General features: G+C 48.6%; 1 protein-coding gene across 7 annotated transcripts in view; it reads left to right on the top strand.

The window, feature by feature from the left end:
• The window catches only part of LOC122711126 (zinc finger protein castor homolog 1-like), a 110,834-nt gene that overhangs the window by 21,872 nt on the left and 65,564 nt on the right, over positions 1-23,398 (top strand). For 4 of the 7 annotated variants that reach the window (XM_043929595.1, XM_043929594.1, XM_043929592.1 and 1 more), the window contains exon 1: positions 4,368-4,890. The gene's annotated coding sequence lies outside the window, so the exon portion shown is untranslated. Of the gene's footprint in view, positions 1-2,082; positions 2,240-4,367; positions 4,891-5,095; positions 5,460-5,566; positions 6,161-23,398 lie in introns of those variants that run through there. The other 3 variants (XM_043929589.1, XM_043929591.1, XM_043929590.1) reach the window with 3 other exon arrangements.

Below are 23,398 nucleotides of genomic sequence, written 5' to 3'. Positions count from 1 at the left end.
GAAGATTCGAACTTTGCTTCCGATCGAAAGGAGGGGGAAAAAAAAAAGAAAGAGAAAAAAGAGAGAATTAAGTAAAGAAGGAACGAAGGAGCGGTGACAGCTGAAGGATGCTCGAGTCTGAAAAGGGAAAATAGAGAGGGTTCGGCGAGGGAAAGGGTGAGAAGAATTTAGACGCGGAAACGACGGGGTGGCGAGCGGGATGGCGAGAGTAAAAGAGAAGGATGCACCAACCCTTTCCTCTTTCCTGGCTGTCGCACCGAACCACGGAAACCACCTTGGAAATTCTATTCTAAAAATACCGCGGCTCCTCCGCTTTTTTCGACCCGCTCTTTCTCTTCGACCCGCTTTTTTGTCTTTCCACCCCTCTGCGGAGATGAGCACCGGCCATATGGTCCGCGAGGGAGAGATAAAAAATTCATATTTCTCCCGCTCGAAGGGCCGAGCCGCGATATTTTTAAACCTCGTGCCGCGCCACGAAGAACGTTCAACTTTTCGTGACGCGGCTGCCAGTTTCGTGGAGAAATTTCTCTCGGTTTTACGCGTCGCTTTTACTTAAAAAAAAAAAAAAAAAAAAAAAAAANAAAAAAAAAAAAGAAACGATTATTCGTCGAATAATATTTTCGTTCCATTTCGCGCGTGGACGAATCGAATCGAGAGCAAAAATTTTTCGTATCCACGATCTCGTCGATTCCTCCGCGCGCGTTTCCAGGTGTCCGTTGATGTCTCTTTTTCTCTCTCTCTCTCTCTCTCTTTATGTCCTTCCCTCCCCCCAACGTGGAAAGATATTTCCATCGAATCCTGGCTACCTGGAATCGAAAGTACCGATTTTTTTTTTTTTTTTTTTTTTCTCTTTCGATCCACCCCTCCGGCCAACGGCGGCGGCTGAACCCGGTAGCCCGTTATTTAAAGGTTCTTTTTCGGCTAATGGTTTTCTCACACGGACACGCCGGAACGGTACAAACCCCTTCTTCTTTCCTGATATTGGAAACCCTTCGGCAAAGCTAACGAGAAGGCTGGAAAAAAAAAATCGTGACTCGTTGGAATTTTTGGAACTTTGATTCTTAGCTGAAATTATCATTATCATTATTATCATTATTATCATCATCGTGCTATATCATCGTACACACGGTATCTTTAGCCTTATTAAGCGAGGGCAACGTATCCACGTGGAGGTGAAATGTGAATAGCGTATTTCGTAGGTAAATCTATATGAGAGGAAAGGTAAATCTCGGCTCGAGAAGGAAACACGATATTTTACGGACACGCGGCTAAACGGGTCTTTAAGGAAACGATCGGTATCCTGACCCATTTCGTTGGGAGGGTTACGCCAGCAACCCTTTCGCCCGGAGAGAAACCTAACGGGCCGCGACCTCTTTTTCCCACATTCTACTTTCCACCAAACGCCTGTTACCTGATTTCCGAATCAGGGGTGAAAAGCGGGATTCCCTCGGATCGCAGGTGACGCGAGATAAAACGAAAATTAAATTTCCTGCCTTGTTGGACCTCTCGAATCAACCGCTATCGTTACCGAACCAAATTCGTGCCGTTTGGTCGTGTCAGCTGCATCTCTCATCTCGAATCGAAGGGATTCTCGTGATTAAATTAAAATTCGAGAGAAATTAAAAGAAAAACTTTGGAAGAGCGAAATTATTATTTTCATCGTGTTTATTTGCGTCCCATAATTCCTAATCCCTAAAGAAATATTAATTAATTCTAGACACGAGATCGAGCATCTTTGTAAAGACAAACTCGTATATCTTTGTCTATATATATATATATATATATCTGTCTACATATCATGTTTCGATTTCCTTCAAGATAAACGCGTATCTCTTATTTGTTTCTACTTAAGACACTTTTACGAACGATATTACAAACAATGACAAATCACGTCACTGGATCGCGACGTTTTTCGATTAACTTCTCGTCATATTTTTCGAACGTTTTATCCTCGATCGTAGGACGAAAATTGTATCCGTAGTTGACGAATTTCAAGCAGAAGCACTGATAACCGATAATAAAAAACACGTTTATTTTCATCAATAAATTCATCGCTAAATCTCTAAATTCATTTTGTTGCAGAGTGGTCGCGATCAGGGGGGACGAGGGAGGAGGGGACGAGTACGAGGAGACGCATCTCGCACCGAACACGTCTCCGGCTCGGAGGATTAATCTCGACGAACGAGGATGTCGAATCACCGATGAATCGAAAAGGAGGAACGTTCGCATGGCCGCGTGAGTACGTGAATCAGTCCCATTTTCGTTCATGACTCCTTTCAGCCTTAATCATCCTCAATCCGCGCCATAAACTACCCGCACGATGTAAATAGGCTCGGAAATGTCAATCTAAAAGTTGGAAGGGAACCGTGAATGGTCGGTGTTCCACGTTACGAAAGAGAAGCTAAGGCCCGGTTAACGGCCCCTGGGAACCGCTGCACGGCGTAACAGATCGTTTTTAATCGTCCGTCCTCGTCCTTTGTTTCACAGCGCAGCGCCACAGTTAATTCGGCACATTGTTACTCCATTATGTTTACGATTGGAGCCTCGTAAAAGAATCAACCTCGTCCATACGGGGCTGGCGGCGAAAAAAGGGGGAGGTTACTAGCACGGTCGGCCGGAGGGTGGCGACAACTCTCGACATTATTGGACAAGAGCGGCCTACCCCTGCTCTCGAAGCTTCCCTTTGAAGGGAGCGGGCCTGCGCCCTGCCGCTCTTTTGTTTCCACCGCTGTAACTATGGAAAACCGGAGGAGAGAATGCCTCTTGCACGAAATAACAAACTAACGATTCGCTCTGCCCTCTCCACGCCATCTCCCGATCCATTGTAATTTCACTTTTGCCTCTGGGGACTTGCTCGCCAAGAATTTTATTTTATTTCCAATTATATCCCTCCGACGTAATGTAACGACGATATAACTACGCGAAACTACGGGAAAGTATTAAATGACGATCGAGTAGAAATAATAATAGAAGTTGGTACGGATCGAGAGGGTAGACTCGTTCGAATTCAGAAAGGGAGAAGGAACGTAGGAGCAGCAGATAATGGGAGAGGGATTAGGGTGTCGATCGATAAGGAGCCTGTTCCAAATTTCTCTTCGACAGAGAGAGAGAGAGAGAGAGAGAGAGAGAGAGAGAGAGAAAGAGAGAGAGGAGATCGCGTTTTTTGCAAGTGCTCTCCGCCTCAATTAGCGACTAGCTAGAAGAGAGAGCGGGGTAATCACCCCTGCGAAACGAATCGCCGATAAGCGGCGACGATGACACGAGCGCCGCGTCCCGAGCAATAGAATGTGGGAGGATCTAACGGGGGGAGAGGGAGGGGGTTGTTGGAGAGGTTGCCCGCGTGACGTCATTGGCCGACACCGCACCCTGCCGATTCTGCGCAGGGGGTGCCAGTCGAACCCACGCCGACTGGGGAGGAATCTTTCTAACTCTCCCTCGTTACTCTATAATTTCTAAAAAAATATCAACTCTCTCTTTCTCTCTAGTTGGCTCTCGTTAATCTTCTGTGTTCTTGATGAGAATCAGTTAAGAATTCGTTCGATCTCGGTTCCTTCGAAAAAGTGGAATTGGCGAATTGAAATTGAAATCCAGCGGTGGGCGAATTGCGCGAAGAGGCGAAGCGGAGTATCGAGCCGAGACCCGTGGACCCACCCACAAAACCCCCTCCAGTTGTCGGGACTGGAGGGTGAGTCCGCGATAAGAAGAAGCACGTGGACGACGCATCGAAAGCAGCCCGGGGGCGCAGCACGCCGCTCGCCAGCCGGTGGACGAGTGCCACCAACGGTAGACGAAGAGCAGAACAACTTCGAAGGAGCGATTTGTGTGTGCACGGCGGCGACGGCGGCGGAGGCGGCGGCGGCTGCGACGGCGGCGGCGCACACACGCACGGCTGCTTCTCTCTTCTCTTCCTCGGATGTACGCGAACGGAGAGTGCGCGTATCCGCGCTTCTCTCTATCTTCCTCTCTTTCTCTGTCTCCCTCTTTGTTCCTCTCGTCGCGTTTAGCTCCGGTTCAGTCAGCGCGGCAGAAGACGGGGCTCACGGATCGGAACGGTTCGGGTCGAAGCGAGACGAGGCGAAGACGCGAGGGAAAAGCGCGTGGGGAGAGAGTCGGCCGTGTCTGGTAGGGGAGAGGTGCGAGAGGCGAGCGGTGGAACGACGGCGGAGGCGGGGAGAACGCGACGCGTCGTTCCGCGCGACGGGGTGGGGCATCGTTTCCAGAACAGCTTGGTGGGGAGCGACGAACCGCGGCTTCGTTCCCGAGCGGCGAAGGAAGGGGCAGAGAAGTGGCACCGCTCCCCTCCTCTCTGTCTCTCTCTCACCCTCCGGAGGGGTTCAGTCATCTCGCGCCAGCCGAGCCACGCGCACTCGCCTGTTTCACGTTCTGGGCTCGGTGAAAGACTCTCTCTCTCAGGGCTTGGAAAACGGCTCGCGTCCGTCACCTTCTCGCGTCAGTTTCTCTCCCCGCGCGATCACGGCCGATCGCCCGCCGGTCAATCGTGGTGGATATCGCCGTGTGGTGGAAACGTGGACGGGGGTTGGAACGAGTGCCTTTCTTTTCTTCTCCCTCGAGCCGAGTGCCGCAGGATCTTGGTTGGCCTATCAGCCTGCCGCCCGGTGGACAGTTAAACGCACGGGAACCAGACCGCCCCCTCCGTGGACGGAAGCCACGGAACACCCCCACTTCTTGGCCGACCTAAGCCTCCCCCACCCACCAGCCAACCGCGGAGCGGAGTGTTCCGCGGTGCAGAGAGCGGAAGGCACACCGGGTACCGAGTTTCACGGGTGGAGAACCCCGTGGATGCGTCGCGATCATCCCCCCGGAAGGATCGTTGATAAGGTGGAGCAAGTTTTTCGGGACGTTTCGATGGTGAAACGGGCTGGTATCGAGGTAAAACTCTCCCCTTGAACGTTTACTGTTTTTTTTTTCTCTCCTTTTTTTTTTNTTTTTTTTTTTTTTTTTTTTTTTTTTTTGCGTCTTATCCGCTCCCTCGTTTTCCGTCCGGTGGACGCGCACGCGCGCACAGACACGCATACACACGCGCACACACGCGGGCACAGATACACACACCCCACCTTCCACGGACCATTGCCACTACCAGCACTTGGGAAACAAACCCTCTCCCCACCCCCTGTGGGAAGTGGAGAGAGCCGGGCCAGCCAGAACAGAGGACAGTGGCATCATCGCGCGCCGCGAATTCTCGACTTCTTCTCTCCGTGAATTCGTGTTGGTACCGGTTACTTCCGGTCCCACGGCGTCGTCCCAAGGGTCGGATCGAATCGAGTCGAGTCGAGTCGAGTCGTCGTTCGTGTCGCGTTCTCCGATCGAATCGAGTGATACTCAGCCGCGGATGCGCCCGTTGGATGACAGTGCGACAGTTCGGGGAAACAGAGAAAGAGAGAAAGAGAGAGGGGCCAGTGATTTTTTCTTTATTTTCTCCGATACGTGGACGGTAGTGCGTACGTATATACGTATATATATACATATATATATATATATATATATATATGTACGTAATATATATGTAAATATATACATATATATATAACATATACACGATCGTGTGACAAGTTTTTTTCGTGATCAGTGTGCTCGAAGGAAAGATTATTTGTTGTTTCGGTCGAGAGAAGGTTGTTGTTTGTTGGTTGGTGGATCGTTCCGTTTTCGCATCTCGGTCTCGTCGACCCGCGTCGATTCCCGCGGTGAACCGATCAATCCGCGAGTGAAGGGAGTGGTGGCGGCGGGATGCTGCGAGCCACGAAACTTTGAGCGACCGCCCCTCGACGAACTGTAACCGCGTATAACCGCGGTGGTACATCGCGGCGAGCTATGAGACACGGGGACGGCGACGCGCGGCAACCCGGTGGAGTTTCCATGTTCGCCTCGTAAGGAGGAGGTGCTCGATCTTTCCCGGAGGAGAAGGAAGGAAGGAAGGAAGGAAGGAGAATCCCGACGTCGGATCGCAAGTTTTTACCAGTGGACTGATTTTCTTTTCGCGAGTACGAGATCGGAACCCTCTCCCTCCTCCCCCCCCGGGGTAGTTGTTTTCGCCCCCCCCAAGAGAGGAGGACCTCTACTATGTTGGACGGAGGAGAGACAAGAAGCGGAGGAAACGGGGATACTCGAACTTGAAACAGGGAAATAAGAGTGAGAAGTCGAGGTAAATACCAGAGAAATGCACGCTTCTTCTAACCTTCTCTTCTTCTCTTGCCGCGCGGACGAACGAAGGGAGCGCGAAACGAAATTGGTTTTGGAAGCGTTGGAGGAAGACTCGAGTCGAAATAGACGACAGGGATGGGATTTCGAGGAGGGAGAAGAGAAGCCGTTAAAATTTCGAGCGCAAAGTTTATTTATAATTTATACGAGCGAGTGAAACGTGGTGGCGCGCTCGGTTCTGCAACAAAGTATTCGAATTATGTCAGGGAAGTGATGGGTTATTGCAGGGGAGGCTGTAAAGTAGTTGGCAGCCACTTTAGCCTTTGGATTCCGCGTCGTGTTCGCCCGGTGTTCGCCAACCCCAGAAGCCCGATTTAGCACCGACGTTGTTTCCATTGTTCTTTCGAAACGAGGGGGAGGAAAAATTCTCTCTCTCTCTCTCTCTCTCTCTCTCTTTCTCTCCTTTTCAACGCAACGGAGAAGAGAGAAAGAGAGAAATCCTCTCCCTCTCTTCCGCGAACGGACGAAAGCGAAAACCGCCTCCGTCTCCGCTCCCGGAATAATTACATATCGTGAAAATGTAACGGCGGCGTGTAGCTGTCGAATGGCGTGAATTCCATCTGGGAGGAGGGAGGGAGGGAGGGAGGGATGGACGTAATTGGCAGCCGGGGGAAAAGGAGAGGGATATATCGCGTTCGGTTAGAGCGGAAAATTAGCGTTGCTCACGGTCTCTGGCCGGGTGGAAATAACCGGGAGGAACGCTGGCTGATTTCACGCGACGATGCTATCTTGGCGGGATTTAAGAAACGGGGGAGGGGGGCGGGGGAGAAGGAAAGAAACGTGATATCGGGGATCCCCCCCTCTCCCCATCCCCCCACGCTTGCACGCGCGCGAACCCCGAGGTTTTATTCAGGGGTGAATTTTTATGGCGAGCCCGAGCCTGACGATCAGCCCAGCCCGAGAAGTCTCGAGAGCCTGTAATCGGAATCGCGGGCCTCGCGATAAGCCCTCTCTCCTCCACCCCCTCCCCCTTCCTCCCCGCTTCGTTTTCGCTCAAACTTCCTTTTCTTCGCGCGTTCTCGATAAAGCCGCCGCGTCACACCTCGACGGAATTAACCCCCTCTCCCTCCCCCCTTATATTCTTTCTTCCTTCTCTCCCCCTCCTCCCTCTCCTCTCTTCTCTCTTCTTTTTCTTCTTTTTTCCCCCTTTCATTCGACCCACGCGGCCTCGTGACGCGATGAAAACGAGGCTTGTAATTTGTATTCGTTTCGAACGGACGAGAGACAAGGACGAGGAATCTGTCCTAAGGAACAGGTGGTGTTTTCGTGTCGAAGCCGAGCGTTCGTTTCGAAATTTTCCCTTACTTATCAGGTCGGATCGCGTCGTCGTTTATAACCAGCTCACCGTTTTATCGTTAGTTTCTGTTCTCGAGTAGCCCCGATCGATTCGGTAGACGAAACCAGGTGTAGATTCGTGTTGAAATGTTTGCTCGAAATACTAGACGCGTATCGTTTCTTCTCGTTTCAACGTTTCAACGACGAACGACGACAACGACGACGACGACGACGACAAAGACGACGAGGACGGGGAGAAGGTTTATCTTATAACCTTGGAGTTTGAATCGTCATCGTTCTCTCCATCGTTCTCTCTTTCTTCCTCGCGAGATATATACGCGAGTTGGAAATATATATATATATATATATACGAATCCACGCACGGCGGGATCCCGCGAATTCCTCGAGCGAATGTCTCGAGGAGACGAAGACGCACTCTCCCCCCTCCTCCATTCATCCACCGTCCCTCCGTCCATCCCGTGTTCCAAATTAGGTTCCAACGCGACTCCGCTCCCCGCTTTTCATCTTCGTCCTCCTCCTCCTCCTCATCCTCCCTTTCTTACTATTATTATATCCGTTAAACTCCGCAAAATCGCGAACGATAGAGCTCCATCCGCCACGCTAATGCTTTCTCCGAGGATCGATCTATCGACACGCTCTAAAGCAAGCATCGTGTAGAAAAAAATACGACGGTGGAAACCACCACGATGAACAAGGGGGAGGGACCATCGTTGAAGAAAAGACAGAGGCAAGAAATCCTCTCTTTCTCTTTCTCTCTCTCTGTCTCTCTCTCTCTCTCTCTCTCTGTTCCTCTTTCTCTTCGCTCGATAAAGAAAGACGAAATGAAGAAATCAAGGGGAAAACGGGAGGGGGAGGGGGAGAAGGAGAGCACACACTTGTTGATACGCGCGGAGAGAAGGTGGGATCGCGGAGGAAAGAAGGACGAGGAGAGAAAAAGAGGGCGCGGAGGCTGCGGTGGCGGCCGAATGGGGGGGAAGAAAACCTCGAAACAATTGGAGGCGCGGAGGCGGCCGCATTTCATGTTGGCTGGCATCGGCTCCCTTTAAAGAGTCTCTTGCTTTTTGTTAGCTCTTCGAAAATTATGATTGTTTGTCCGCGAGATTTACTGCTGCCGCGGCCCTCTCAGTGCGGTACAACGTAGCCGAGGTGCCCTCCAGGGGCAAACCCGAAGACTCTCCTCGCGGGCGAGGGAAGGGGTTGGGGGATGGTTTGCGCACAGATTAGAGAGAATCGTGAACGTCGCGGATCGTGCACTGTCGCGCTACCGTCTCTTTACCCTCTCTCTCTTTCTCTCTCTCTCTATCTCTCTCTCTCTCTCCTTTTTTCACACCGTTCGTTATTTATCACGCCTCGTTCCGCGTAATCTGCCAGCGCAAATTAGCAGCGCCGCTTAGCGTTTGAATTAGCCGGCAAAAAAAAAAAGGGAAAAAAGGAAGAAAATTTCCATCGAGCGCGTTTCCTTTTTTTCCTTTTTTCTCTTTTTTTCGTTTTTTATTTTTCGTTTTATCGGGATTATCGTTGCGCGAAAAATCGTGAAAAAAAGAAAAATTGGAAGGAAAAAGAAAACGAGATAACTCGTCGTCGTCGTCGTCGTCGTCGTCGTCATCGTCCCTTGTCGTTAGTTTGGAATAATTAAAGTCGAGCGTAATTTCCGTTTAGCGCGCGTATATTAATAGTTGGAACGATAAATCGATTTTCACGTTACGATCCTCCGTTTCATTTCCACTCTCGCGCGCGAAAGATGACCCAATTCGCAAACATTCCACGAATACTCTACCTGGATGGATGGAAATATTTATTTATTATCGACGATCGGAATAAAGAGGAGAAAGAGGAGAAGGAGAAGAAAGAGGAGGAGGAATAGAAGCGTGTTATATCGAGGGCCGTTCGTCGTACACGTTTCTCGCAAGGAAATGGGAAATTGTAAAACTTCCTTTCACCCTTTTTTTTTCTCGTTCGATTCTGAATTCAAGGTTCGACGATCACGTTCGATCGTAAACCATCGACTTGCAAGCTCGATACTCGGGATATTCCGTTGATTTATTCGGCATCTTATTGTGCCTGCTGAACTAAACCCGGCTTGACCATCCCAAAAACCGACTTTCTCTCTTTCTCCCACTCCCTCTCTCCCTCTCTCCCTCTTTCTCTTCCTTCTCTCCCGTTGCACGAGGATCTGGCGATCGCTCTATAAATTTCACCAGTCTTTCGAACCCTATATTTTCTCGTTATCCTCGCGTTTTGCACGACACGTTTTATTAAAGTACGATAATTTTACGAGGCGCATTCCTCCGACCTTCTCCTTCCTCCCTCCCTCCCTCCCTCCTCCTTCTCGCTCTTCCATTTTTTTCTCTCCCTTCTCTCCCTCTCTCTCTCTCCCTCTCTCCCTTCTCCCGCATGTTCGCCTCGCTATCCGCCACCCAAGCGGTGGTTCCCCTTTTTCCCTCTGTTTCACGGTTTCGCCGGGCCACGATTGTTCGACTGTGTCTTCCCGGTTGCGAGAGGAAGAGGAGAGGAAGAGGGCAAAAGGCAATCGCCTATGGATCGGGTTTCGCGTGGAAATGAATTCTTCTTGGTCTAACGCGTTCTGAATCGCCTCGATCCCCCCGAGGCGTGCTCGGTTTCAGGAATTCGAAAAAACGAAATACTTGTTTGCGCATCCATCTGTAAAAAAGATTGGGGGGGGGGGGGAGAGAGAGAATAAAAAGCGCGAAATTTATCGTCTCTCGATGATCTATCCATCAAAATCTATTATTGATCGCGTCGTTCCCTTCTTACGTTCGAATTTTTTGAACTGCGTCGAAACGAAGAGATGAATCGTGAAATCGTAACGAGGGATTGACAAATAAATGGAAAAAGTAAGGAGAACGTTGGCAGAGAGAGAGAGAGAGAGAGAAAGAGAGAGAGAGACTTTGGTCGAAAGTTGTCGGACAATTATTCAATTATCGCGTGTTCATCGATGAAACGAAGGGAAGATCACGGGGCATCAGAAGTAGTCTCGAGACGGGTTCGTGTGTATATATATATATATATATACGTCGGTCTGTACCTTCCCGGGGAAGGCAGCTCGGCAGTAAAAGGCCTAAAGTTTTTAATACTTTCAGTTGTTTTTATGGCGGCTGGCATTTGCTCTTTTTTATTGTTCGTCTCCTCTTTCCTTCTCTCCCTCACGGCCAACACGCACACGACCCTTCAACCGCGATCAACGGAGAGAAAGAGAAAAGGAGGCGGGAGGAGAAAGGGGAGGGGAAGTGAAAGAAAGGAGACGAAGCGAAGGCGCGTACGCGAGGTGGAAGAGAGAAGGTTGGAGAGGCAAAGGAGAGAAAGACCTCAGTCAGCCTTCTCTGATGTACGACTCGGCGGTCCGCGTGAAAAAAATCCCATAAACCAGTAAAAAAGCACGGGGTCTCTGGGCCAGAAGGGACGGGAGGGACGAAACGGTCGGGACAAGGGAAGAAGTGGAAGAAGGAGAGGAGATGGAGGGCCCAGTATCGCTAAAGGAATTCCTCTTATGACGAACCACGCGTGATTTTCTCTCATTCCCCCTCCCTCCAACCTTCCACCAGTTCGAATGTGCACTTCTTCACCTCCCTTTACAACCATTCTTCCATTTCTTCCTCTCCCTCTTCTTCTTGTTCTTGTTCTTCTTCTTCTTCTTCTTCTACTTCTACTTCTTCTTCTTCTTCTTCTTCTTCGTTCTCCTTCTTCTCTTCCTCCATCCCTGGCGTTGTCTTCGTCGTTGCGGTGCGCTCTCTGCTAGCCGTATTCTCCCTCCTCTTCCCCTCGGGCAGCGCTCGGGACGCGGCCGTGAAACAGCGGCGATCTCGATGCACGAATTAAAAAGCGAAGACAGAAGAATTTCGAATGACTAATGACGGCCACATGTGCCGGCGTCGCGTCTATTCTTCTTCGTGCTCCTCGCAGCGATCCCGAACACGGGGGATCTCGCGTTGCCTCGGTCTCTCTATCGATTTCGTTTCGTATTCGTTGTTTTCCACGCTTGCGGTGTACTCTATTAGGCTTACTTACGGATTACGGATCCATCCGAGAGCGAACCGTGTCAGGAGGAGGAGGAGGAGGAGGATTTACGACCTACGTCTTCTATGCAAATCTTCGCTTCTCATCCATGAATATTCCCGTTTCTATAAGCGTTTCGTAACGATTAGAAAAATGTTGATACGTTTATATACGTTTGAGCGAAAACTTCTTCTTCTTCTTCTTCTTCTTCTGATCTTTAGGGGAGTCGAATTATCGGAGAAATAAAAGTTCGTCCGAAGAGACTTCTCGATCCTGAAAGCAGTTTCGATCGATTAATTCAACGAACGAACAATTTTTCTTTCTCGATTCGTGTTTCGTTTGTTTCGACGTTGCGCTCGATGATTGTGTTACATCGCGTATATGTAAATTGGCGCGAGCGAAATGCACGCGCGGAATATTGGAAAGAGGGAGGGGAGCGAGGGAGGGGAAGTGAAAAAGAGAAGAAAAAAAAAAGGAAAAGAAAAAATAACGACTCGAAACCGGAGAATACGGATTGTAGTTTTCTGCCCGGACTGTAATATCAGCCGCGGTCTCTATGAATAGTTATGGCTCGTTTCGCATAAATTAGGCCGTAGGAATTAATAGCTAATTCACCAGCTTTTCAATTATCGTCGAAGCGAGAATTCAATAATACGAGGCTTATAAATATGGAGAGAGCAAACGTTGTTGCTCCCCCGGATGCAAATTTTTCAACGAAAAATTTTAGAAAAAGAAAAAAAGGAAGGAGTAAACGATGGATCGTTTCTCATTTTTCGCGAGAAAAGGTCGGTGAAGAAGATGGTGGAACGAGGCGAGGAGGAGGAGGAGGAGGCCGAGATCGGTGCGCAACCAACCACCACCACCACCACCACCACCACCACCGTTCGTAATTTCAGATAGAGCCGGTGCCGGGTGTTATTAAACCCGATAGGCCAGCGAATGTTTCTCCCTCGCGGGTGTTCCCCGACTTCAATTTAAATCGGTGACTTTGCTCTTCTGCCTCCCTCCACCCGTGCTTGCCCTCTCCCGTTGCCGTTTCCTCTCCTTTTCCATCGCGGACGTGCGTGGCGCGCGCATATTTCTGTCCTTCGAGGCCACCAATCCCTTCGGGATCCTTTCCTTTCAGCCAACGAAATGGAAAGGAACGAAAACAAGATCTACGACGTCGAGGGCCTCCTCCTCCTCCTCCTCTCTTCTCTCTCTTCTCTCTCTCTCTCTCTCTCTCTCTTTCTCGTTATTAAACGAGACGATAGTAATTATCAAATCCTCCTTCCTTCCATCTTTTCGCTCGCGCGTTCGACGTTTTCACGAATTTCTTTCGCGACTTTCCTCGTCTCTTTCGTTCGTCTGAAGGGGAACTCGTAACATTTGTAGAGCAAAGAGGCCGCCGCGTCGTCGACCGCGCAACGCTATTCGAAATCGAATTGAACGCGATTAAGAATTACGTACCGCCTTCCTGTCTCGTGCATCGGATAAGATTGGAATGCCCGCTTTTTATCAACAACCGGGATTTCGCGTGTCTCGACGAACTTGTATCAATAATAATAACAACAACAACAACAACAACAATAATAATAATAATAATAATAATAATAATAATAACGGCATTACGGGATCGGCGGATAACTACTTACTGCTTTAATTAAGATCCCTCTGGAGATAAATCTAGACCGAGGGAGGGGGGAGGGGGGGGGGACAGAGGCTCGTTACACGTGAATTAATGATTTCCATCGATCACGTGGCGCGTACCGATTAATAACTCGGTGTTCAGTAACTCGTGGCGGTTTACAAACATTCCTAAATTCGCGTCGGCGACAAGTAGCATCGAATGTATCGTGACATGCGCCCATCCCACCCCCTTTGGACGGGGATTTGGACGGGCGAGGAACGATGTCTAATTACGAGGAGAAGAAGGAGGAGGAGGAGGAGCGTATCGCGTCACAGTGGAGATCGTTTGTCACGATGATCCACGGACAAGTCAATGCCGCGTACTCGGAGTCAAAGAAATCATTCATCACACCCCGGTCGTGGCATGGCGACCACTCTCGGCGGCCACGATTCGCGTGCTGCGCTTCCTCCTCCTCTCCCTCCTCGATCGTCGTCCAACGACGTCGGTCACCATGGATTTTCCTCCTCGTCTCCTGTGCGAAACACGCACGACGGGGAAACGGAGATGGACAGGAAGAAGCGTGGAGGAAGCGCGGTTCGCCCTCTCTTCGCGCGAGTTTTACACCGCGCAATTAAGCGCGTTAGTTGATAAGAGTCTCGATAACGAGACTCTTCTGCTTCTCCTCCTTCCGTGTTTAACGTTCCCCCCTCACGTGTGGAGCGTTGTCGAGGAGCAGAGGACAGGGAGAAGGAGGAGGAGAAGGAGGACGGTGGAGAGATAAAAGGGGATCTCCGTTTTGGGAAGAAAGGTTTCGCGGAACAGATGTTAATCTGACTCGTGCCGTTCGGTTACGAATTAATCGATTCGAATTTTCGAAAAATTGGAAAAGGAAGGAAGCCGGGTGAAGCCTTTCGAAGATGGACGATTTTTTCTTTCTTGGGCGAGAAAAATGCAGGAAGCGACAACGAAAGCAGGAAGCGGCGCGTAAGAGGAGTAAGACGGTATCGGGGCGATGACGGCGCGACCGGTTCTCCGTTTTCATCGGCGAGCGAGCGAACGAGCGCTCGTGTCGCGCGAGTTCGACCGTTATTCAGGAATTAATTCATAATTAGAGCGGCCCACCTATGGGGAGCCTAACCCACATTCCAGCCGCCAGCTGTCCCCGCCAGCAGCAGCAAGCAGCAGCCTCGTTTCCAGCTTTTCTTTTCCTTTCTTCTCTTTTTCCCTCTCCCTCTCTTTCTCTCTCTTTCTCCACCTTTGTGCCGCCACGTCTCCTCTCGCGTCTGCCCTCACCTACACGCGTTATTTTGCATGGCTTCGTCGCGTTACCTACGCGCACTACACCGATCGGTTCCACGTCGTTGTTGCCTCTACTCCTCGGAGAACTGGTCCCAAGTGGATCAGCTGATCGCTCCTCCGCTCGGCTTTCCTCCGTAACAGGGGACCCGCAGCCCCGCCAGGTCCTTGCATTGTTCCTAAGCGGATTTTCTTCGCCGACTCCTCTTTCTTTCATCGTCTTCTTTTTCTTTCTTTCTTCTTTTTCAAAAAAAAAAAAAAAGAAAAAGAAATAACTAAGTAAATAAATATCGTCCCTTCTTCTCAATTAATTCCTTTTTCCCTCGTTTTCCCTCTTCTTCTCGGATACGGAAATATTCTCCTCCTCGAGTTTTCATTTCTTTCACCTTAAAATTACTCTCTTCTCTACGAATCCTAAAATTATTGTTATTATTATTCGTCTATCTTGAAACGAAGCTGAACACACACGCTTCGAAAGATTGGGAAACGTTGTTTTCTAGATGCGAAAGAGGGAGAGGGAAAATTTAGATTGCACGGAAGATGATGAGGAAAGAGAAATAATTGGCCGGTTAAGACATCGAATAGCCGTGTTGTATCGTTTCTAACGAACGAGAGGGACGTTTCGTAAGGTATGCGTGGGAGGTTGGAGGTCTCGAACGAAAGGAGGAGGATTAGAAAGTCGATTTCGCGGATCCAAATTCGTGGCCGTTCGATCGGAGCCGGGACAAGAATTCGTATTGCGGGGGTCTTTGCACCCGGAGGATTCCAGCGGCGTCATTTATGGAACGGACAAGACACGCCATTAGATTTATGATTATGCAGCACGAGGTTTATATTTATGAAAGCCACCAACACATCGCTTGTGGCCAGATGTGACGTTAATCGGATTGAACCGGTAGAAACTCTCCGCCTCCTCCCGATATTTGGTTCACCTGGTTTCACGAGTTTAACACGCGTCTGTGTCACTTTACAATTTTTTAAAAAATACCCGAGCAATCCCTTCCCTTAACCTCTTTACGGATTTACATTCATCACATCTCGACAATTATTTCGAATTCTCTGGTTTAAAAAAATTACGCGTTTTGATTCTTCGCGTTAAGGAATAACACGAAATATAGAGAAATATTCTTTTTTTTTTAATCCTTTTTCGAAAAATAGACCGATTAACAACAAGCCCGACAAATTAACGAGTCGAATCATAAATAATTCTTCCTCATCACATCATTTAATTTTCGTTAATTCTCTCGGTGATTAAAACCGATTCGAAGATCTATCGTTGTAGTCATATAAGTCGAAATTATTTCTCGAATAAATCTAAATCGAAATCATTCGTAGATAATAAAATAATAATAAAAAGAGAAAAGTCTCGATTTTAAAAATTATTAATCGAAAATTTGGGGGATCTAGCGCGACGATCATTCCTGATTACGATCTCCGTTTGAACCGCGTTACAAGAAGAAAATACAGGGAAGAAGAATTTAGCAGGAAAAGAGAGAAGAAAAGCGCGGAGCGTTTATCGATCGGTTGGAGAATAGGCCGAGTCGGTTCTCGGTTCCAGTTTCGTTGAAACGGACTTTTTGGTCCGGCGCGCGGATCGTAAAACGCGAGATACGCGATACGGGAACGGGTTGGAACGCGGGTATATCGCGTACTACGTGTACCTGCGGCGAAACGGCGGCGACGATAGCGCGCGCGGAGACACCGAAACGGAAGAATGCAACCGGCAACTAGGTCAAGCTGGATTCTCTCCAGTTTTGCGCGCCACCGCCTCTTTTATCTCCATCGAGATCGGCCGATTTCGCGACATTTGCCCCACTCTTTCCCCGTTCTTCCTTCTTCCATTCCCCATTCCGATCCCTCGGGCGAAATTTCGTGGGAGGATCTCCCACTTTCTCGAAAAGGATTTTCGAGGTATTCGGTGAGAAAGTGGAGCGTCGCGAAGCGTGAAATGGTTTATTAGCGAGCACCGGTTTATCGCCGCTCTTTTCCTTCCCCTTCTCCTTTTTTACAAATGTTCTTCCACGCGATAACCTCTCCACCGTGTATTTATCCGTATCGTTAACCGTCCAGCTTATCTATTTATTTATTCGTCGCTTCGTATCGTAGGAATCTTTCTCGAACGAAACGAGAATAAATATATCCTTTGTGCTATATCCGAAGTGGAATATATTTAATGAGGCTGATTCGAACGAGTAGAAAATTTCCGATTCTACCTTTTAAGTAAGATGCGGGCTTTGATGCCAATTTCGAAACACGCCGATCGAATAACGCTTGGCCGGCAGAAAAATTGTTGGGCGAAAAGTCTGAAAAAAGCCGTGTTGGGGAGGGGATCGATCGGTCCGCGCGGCCGATGACTTTCCCGCGTCAGCGATAATCGTTCTCGCGGGCGACGTAACTAAATAATCAGGGATCGATTGCCGTGCAAGCAATTAATTTCCGGCCTCTCCGCGCTTCTCTTTCCGCGCCGTTGCGGAATACCAGGCAGGGAGGGAACCGAAGGAACACCGAGAGTGGGACGATATCGCGTGCGAGCACCGTTCGCGTTCCCGGAAAACCGGAGATCCGATTAAAAAAAATTTTTAAAAACTCTCTCTCTCCGCGGTAAAAATTATCGAACCTTCGTAACCAACGATCGTACTCGACGATTACAACATTCGTTTGCTCTAACAATCCTTTACTTTTTTTTTCTTTCTTTCTTTCTTTCTTTCTTTCTTTCTTTCTCCGTTATCGATGTGACTCTTCTCCTCCCTCGATCTTTATGCTGTTGCAGACGAAAATTAGATATCGCTGAAATTAGATTTCAAAGAGAGAATCTCTTCCATCGAGGAATAAGAATAGGACGAACGAATAGGCCACGTTTCCTCGGCGCGAACTGTTTGCGTCGATTCCGTGGGAAGGGAAGGTGGTACCTGCGCCAAAATCGGCGCGGTGCCACGAGGGTGTCCCCGTGGCAAGAAATCGAAATTCCCCCTGCGAGGAGGGGAAAAAAGGGGAAGGAAGAAAAGGGAGGGAAGAGAGAGAGAGAGAGAGAGGAAGGACGATTACACGGCGCTTTCTTTGCCTCCTCGGTGCAGCGAGCGAGCGGCCCTATTCGTCTCCTTATTGAGACGATCCGATGAGGGCCGCCGATTGGAGCCCTTCCGCTTAAAAATCCGAACAACTTTTTCCGCTCGAGGAGGGGGAGACGAGGACAATTTACGACAAAACCCGGTCAATCCGCGCTACATTTTGAATTTCAAATATCGGTCGGCCCGCCTCGATCGGAATCGTCCCCGCTTTTTCCGCCCCATCTCTCTTCCCCTCCCCCGCAAACAAGGAGGACAAGAGCGCGTGCTAACGTTCGCGCCATTTAGACCGTCTCTAAATTTAAATTTACCTAATTTCGTCCCTCGCCGAAACGATCGCCTCGTGTTTTTCCCGAAAAACGAGCGCCTTTGGAAAATCTTGGCTCGCCCTCGAGAGAGAGAGAGAGAGAGAGCGAGAGAGGGAGGCGTTGGACGGCGTTGATGGACTGCTCGGTGTCGAATAAACTTCCGGCTAGATCATTCTTATAGGCCATAAGGAACGAGCAGGTTTCAAAGTTTCAATTACGTCGAGGAATTATGGTCGCCGTAATGGTGGGAGAATGGTTCATCGAGTCGATGAACGAAGGTAGAAAGATCCTTCAAATTTTCGTAACGATTCTTTCGATAAATAAGCGATGGTAGTATTTTCCACTCTCTCAACAGGGAAACGTTTGAACGAATCGCGGAAGAATTCAACCGCACCTCTTTTAATCGTAGGCGCGGAACGACCCGGTCCCGCGCACGCTCTCGATTTAATTTAACGTTGAGGCAAAGGCTCGCGCCAACAAATGACGAGTGCGTATTTCGAGGGGAGAGGACGGTCGACAATGGGACTCGCCGGTTCTTCTTAACCGGTTTAAAACCGTAAAAATAGCGAGGAGACAAAGCGTTCCCGCCGCGATTCCTCCTCCTCGATCGGTCCCTTCGATCCTCCCTCCCTCCCTCTCTCTCCCTCTCTCTCTCTCTCTCTCTTTTCCCCCTCCCTTGGCCTGCTATTTGTTTATTCCATCTCGCTCGGTTAGTGGCGCGAAATATATAGTTTTACGCAAATACATTTCGCGTAGACGAAAATTAAACCGGTCGAATCTAAAATTACCCCGAGGAAATTAGTCATCGTGGAGAGAGAGAGCGTTTGAACGGGTCTCTCTCTCTCGAAAGAAAAAGAATAAACAGCGATAAAAGGGTCGATACGAGGGAAGGCTTGGAAGATGGTCACGATCGAAGGGCGACAAGGAGAGTGCGGGAGAAGCTGTTAATCGATAATCGAGCGTTGTTTCGAGCCGCGAAAGGTGGAGGGAAAACATTTCTCCCGAGGAGCCGTTCTTACTCGCTTCTTATCTGCGGCCGGTGGCGTTAATTGTTCGATACACAGCCACCCACGCACGGAAGTCGACTTCCTCGCGTAATCGCCAGGCGGAATTTAGTTTCTTGATTCGGTATTTATGCGCGGCACATTTTTCAACGGAATTTCCCCGGTTGACCGGGGCCGCGATATAAATCCTTCCCCGATAAAACCCGTGTTCTTCTTCTTTCCGGCAAATCCGCGAAACTCCAAATAAATTTCGAGTTTATTTATTTCGCGTTTACGGGAAACCGGACCGGATATTTCTCGTCCAATATTTTCTCTCCCCTCGAGATAAATCTTGGCGATCAAAAGTTTCTTTTTTTTTTATTCTTCTTCTTCTTCTTCTTCTTTTCTTCCATTTCTCGTTCGAATTTTTACTTATCGGGCATTTATTATTATTATCACTCGGCCGAGAAAGGAACGGTTTATTTGTCGAATAAAATAAATTAATTATTCGCCACGAGTATTTACCTTGAACGTTGACACTCCGTCTTGGAGTGTACAGTACATCGACGAGTCGTGCATTTCATCGTATCTTTTTTTTTTTTTTTTTTTTTTTTTTTTTTTTTTTTTTTTTTTTTTTTTGCGTTATTTTTCCATTCGCGAACCATCCGTTTTAAATTCATTTTCGTCCATCATCGAGTTTTCATTTCGTTTTTATTCTTTTTCTCGACGTAACACGTTCTTCTTTGTCGTTTCGAAACGAACGCGCATTATCTTCACGTACATTTTCGATACGTTTGTCGAGCGTAATCCGAATTAAATCTTTTCTCTCTCTCTCTCTCGAGTTTTTCAAGATTGTGAAACAAGTTGTGCCGTATCCGTACTCGGTACAAAAAAGGAAAACCTGCCTTCGGGGGATACGGTAGCGCGTGTTTTCAACTTGCGAGTACCCGGTAAAAAAATAATTTGCAATCGCGTACATCGGACCCGAAGGTTCGAACATTGTCTTCCTTCTGGCTAACGCAATCGTCCAATGAAATATCTCGACGGATAAAGTGCCAACTGCGTACGTAACGTGAAATTTTTAAACATCCTGGAATTTCTCTGGTGAGAAATCGAGCTCAATAATCGACGAAACTCGATTTTCCTTCCCTAATTTTCCACCCCCCTTTAATTAAACGATCGTTTATCCCGATCGTTTCGAAGTTTCCGTTATTAAACAAATTTCCATTATTTGTTCCATTATTGGAAGCTATGAAAAATCGAGCGTCAATTTCTTCCTTAAACTGTACGTTAACGCAATCGAGATTCGTTCCTTATCCCTTGTTGAAAAACACGGAATGAAAATGGAGAAAAATAAGATCACCAAAAACTCGTGGAGGCACGAAATCAAAGTATCTCGAATAGATGTAACGGCCTTTTTCTAAATGCGATGCAACTGGGTCGCGGTGTTCGGGTGTGGCCGCGTCGCGCATTGTTTCTCGAATATCGTAGTTATTAATATTTATATAATATCGAGCGGAGGATCGTGGTTGATTGGGAACGACCCAAGTCGTCGACTTTCCAAAGCGGTGGTCGAACGCCTTCTCTCCGTGCACCTTCACCCTCGAGAGAGAGAGAGAGAGAGACACGTTTGAAATTATCGCTTTCGCGGGGAAAATTGGAAGCGGCGTTTATAGATCGGGCATCGTGTCACCGTATCCATCTCGCGAATAAACGTAACGGGATCGATCCTCGACCGCGATGGAACGCGCCTTTCCTCTCTCGCCGAGGCGCTCTCGATGGACTCGGTTCTTGAACGGCCACCCCTTCCCCTCCGATCGAAAATCGCGCGGATTTCCACTTTGTGTATATATCTCGTAGCTTGTTAAAATTCCTCTCGTTTCGCCAAATATGAATACGAAAAACTCGTTCGACGAATGCAAAATTGCCAGGGACGAGATACGCTTGAATCGTGTAAGTGTTTCCCTTGGATACATATATATATATATATATATATATATATATATATATGTATATGTATATTTTAAAATATCGCGCCAGTTTGTCGAGCATTTTGTCGAGTATTTCGCCTACCGCGAAAATTGGCACAGTCGGTGGAGGAACAGTCGTTCCCCATCAACTGTCTTCGTTTTAATGTTTCTAATCTTTCTTGTCGCTCGAATTATCGTCGTCGTGGTCGTCTTTGAAAGAAAAAAAAATTGTTTCAAGGAAATGGGTTGGCGACGCGGATCGTGCCAAAAAATATTAATACGCGCGCGTTATTAAGGAGATTCGTTCTTTTTCTTCTCTTTTTTTCGAACAAGGTGGCGAAGAATAGCCTGGGAGAAATTTGACGGATAAAAGGGCACGTGCGCGTATTTCTCGGCCATTCCGCTAGATGAAATCCTCCACGTCGACGGCATCGCAGCTGCTCGATATCCGAACGTCCGACCGAATCAGGTGGAGTGGCGCTCGGAATGCGCCAGCACCGCCGTTTTGATCGACGTTTCGGGGGCGCTCGTTCGTCACTGAAAACCCGGACCTCAGATGTTTGATCCCCACCCCCGAACGACTTACCTCGACCCCCGCTTTAAATTACTCCACCACCTGATCCGCCCTCCTTTCCTTTTTCCTTTCCACGTGGATTAAGATAACCAGAACGGTCCAAGCGCGCTGCGATTCCTCTTCATTTCGAACAGTTCCATCTCCCTCCCTCTCCCCCCCCTGAAAAAAGCTCAAAGCCGGGACGATTCACGAAGCGAAACGATTCGAATATCCGACTCTCTCCGTGAGAATGTATTGCCGCGAGAAAGCGTTTCTCTCGGAAAGAAACGTCCTCCGAGAAACACTCGACGAGATCGGAATTCGGGAGGATCGCCGATTTCGATCGAGGAGAGGGGGAATATTATTTTGGGCGAGGTAAAAATTGGAAGAAGCGGATATACAGCCAGGTGCACGCTCGATGCTGCTCGCTCATTGACATTTCCATCGAGTTCCGATGAGCGGCGATCGGCGGAACAACGGGCGTCATCGAGCGCACGATCGCTACGTGACATTTCCCCCGCTATAAAAATGCGCGTCCGGTAGCAATTGCTGCAAACCCGTGCTTCGTTGCTGCTGCTGCTGCTGCTGTCGCCGCCACCCGTTTTAATAAACATCACGGTGATCAGAGTCGCGGTGGCCGCAGGAACGAAGGAACGGTGGCCGAGGGGAGGGGAGGGGAGGAGGCTAGCGCCTCCGAAAAAGGCGGAGGCGTTCGTTGGAGCGGGTCGGTTGGTGGCGAAAGACAATGGAACGCACGAAAAAGGCGCGAAATCCAGAATGTCGACGACGGCCGGTCAACCGATTGCGAAGGTGGGGCACGTTCGACGGTAGGCAACGTCTCACAAATAAATTATCAACGGCTCTCCGGCATTCGCCGCGGAATCGACGATTCTATATGACCGGGTGCTGGATGAATATGCCTGCGGACACGCGGAACATGCCAACAAGCGAGCTGCGATCCTTCCATTCTCCGTTCGTTCGGTTTTGAACAGTTCCATCTCCCTCCCCTGAAAAACTCTTCCTTTCCGTTTTCCATCCGATTTTTTCCCTCCCCTTCGAATATATATATATATTATATATACACGCGTTCGATTCGGCGATAAGGAATAACGATAGAAGGAATGATGCATGTATGGGAATAATAATGGAGAGCACGTTAGCCGAATACGGCGACTATGTATGTAGTCGCGAACGTTTATTAACAATCAATTACGGTATTTTCCTTACGGTGGAGAGGATCGCAATTTTCAGCGATGTTGGGAATAGGCCGGGGTATAATTCATTCGATAAGTTTTAGCCGTTAATGGTAGTAGCATCGGCAATAAAGGTACAGTAACCGGTAGAACCGCTCGCAAACTAGTGGTAGCGCAACTATTATTAGCAGAACGATAATTACACTAGTAACGGCAGTCCTTCCCTTTTCAATCGATGACGCGCGTCATTCTCTCGCTCTCGGCGTGAATATTCCGGCTTAAGGTGGGCTGGCGTCGAGTCGCACGCGTATCGATTGATCGACGGAACGCGCGCGCGTTCCCTTCGCGACGAAAACGAGGGGGGCAAAAACTCGCTCCTTCTCTCTTTCTTTCTTTCTTTCCTTTCTTTCTTTCTTTCTTTCTTTCTTTCTTTCTTTCTTTCTTCCCCCGCTCCGATCTTCGTCGATCGCGGTAATCGGCGCAAATCTTGTTGCGGAGAACTCGAGGAAGACACCTCTTCTTTCCCAAAATCCGGATTTTCTTTTTGTTTTTCTTTTCTCGTAAGGAATAGGATTTCGATGGATCATAAGCGTCGAGAGAGCGAGCAAGACAACGGGATGAAAATTCCGAAATTAAATTCTTTGATCTTGCACCAGATCGCTCGATCCGTAGCGACGAAAATTCATCAAATTAATCGATGAGGATCGAGGAAAGTTTAACGTACGTCTCGAGATTCGTAAGAAGAAAAGATCTTCATCGAGCGAAGCTTCGTGTTCAACAATATACTTATTACACACTAATTATACTCGAAGGCCTACGGTTTCGTAGGCTGGCGTGCGTTATTCCTCGGTTAATCGATAATTGGTTGGAAACGAAGGCGAACTGGAACCGCGCG

This window comes from Apis laboriosa, unplaced genomic scaffold, assembly GCF_014066325.1.
Source record: "Apis laboriosa isolate Shangri-la unplaced genomic scaffold, ASM1406632v1 scaffold16_cov148, whole genome shotgun sequence".
Taxonomy (NCBI): Eukaryota; Metazoa; Arthropoda; class Insecta; order Hymenoptera; family Apidae; genus Apis; species Apis laboriosa.
The sequence above is the reverse complement of the archived record's forward strand: the minus strand, read 5'-3'. Positions and strand labels throughout refer to the sequence as shown.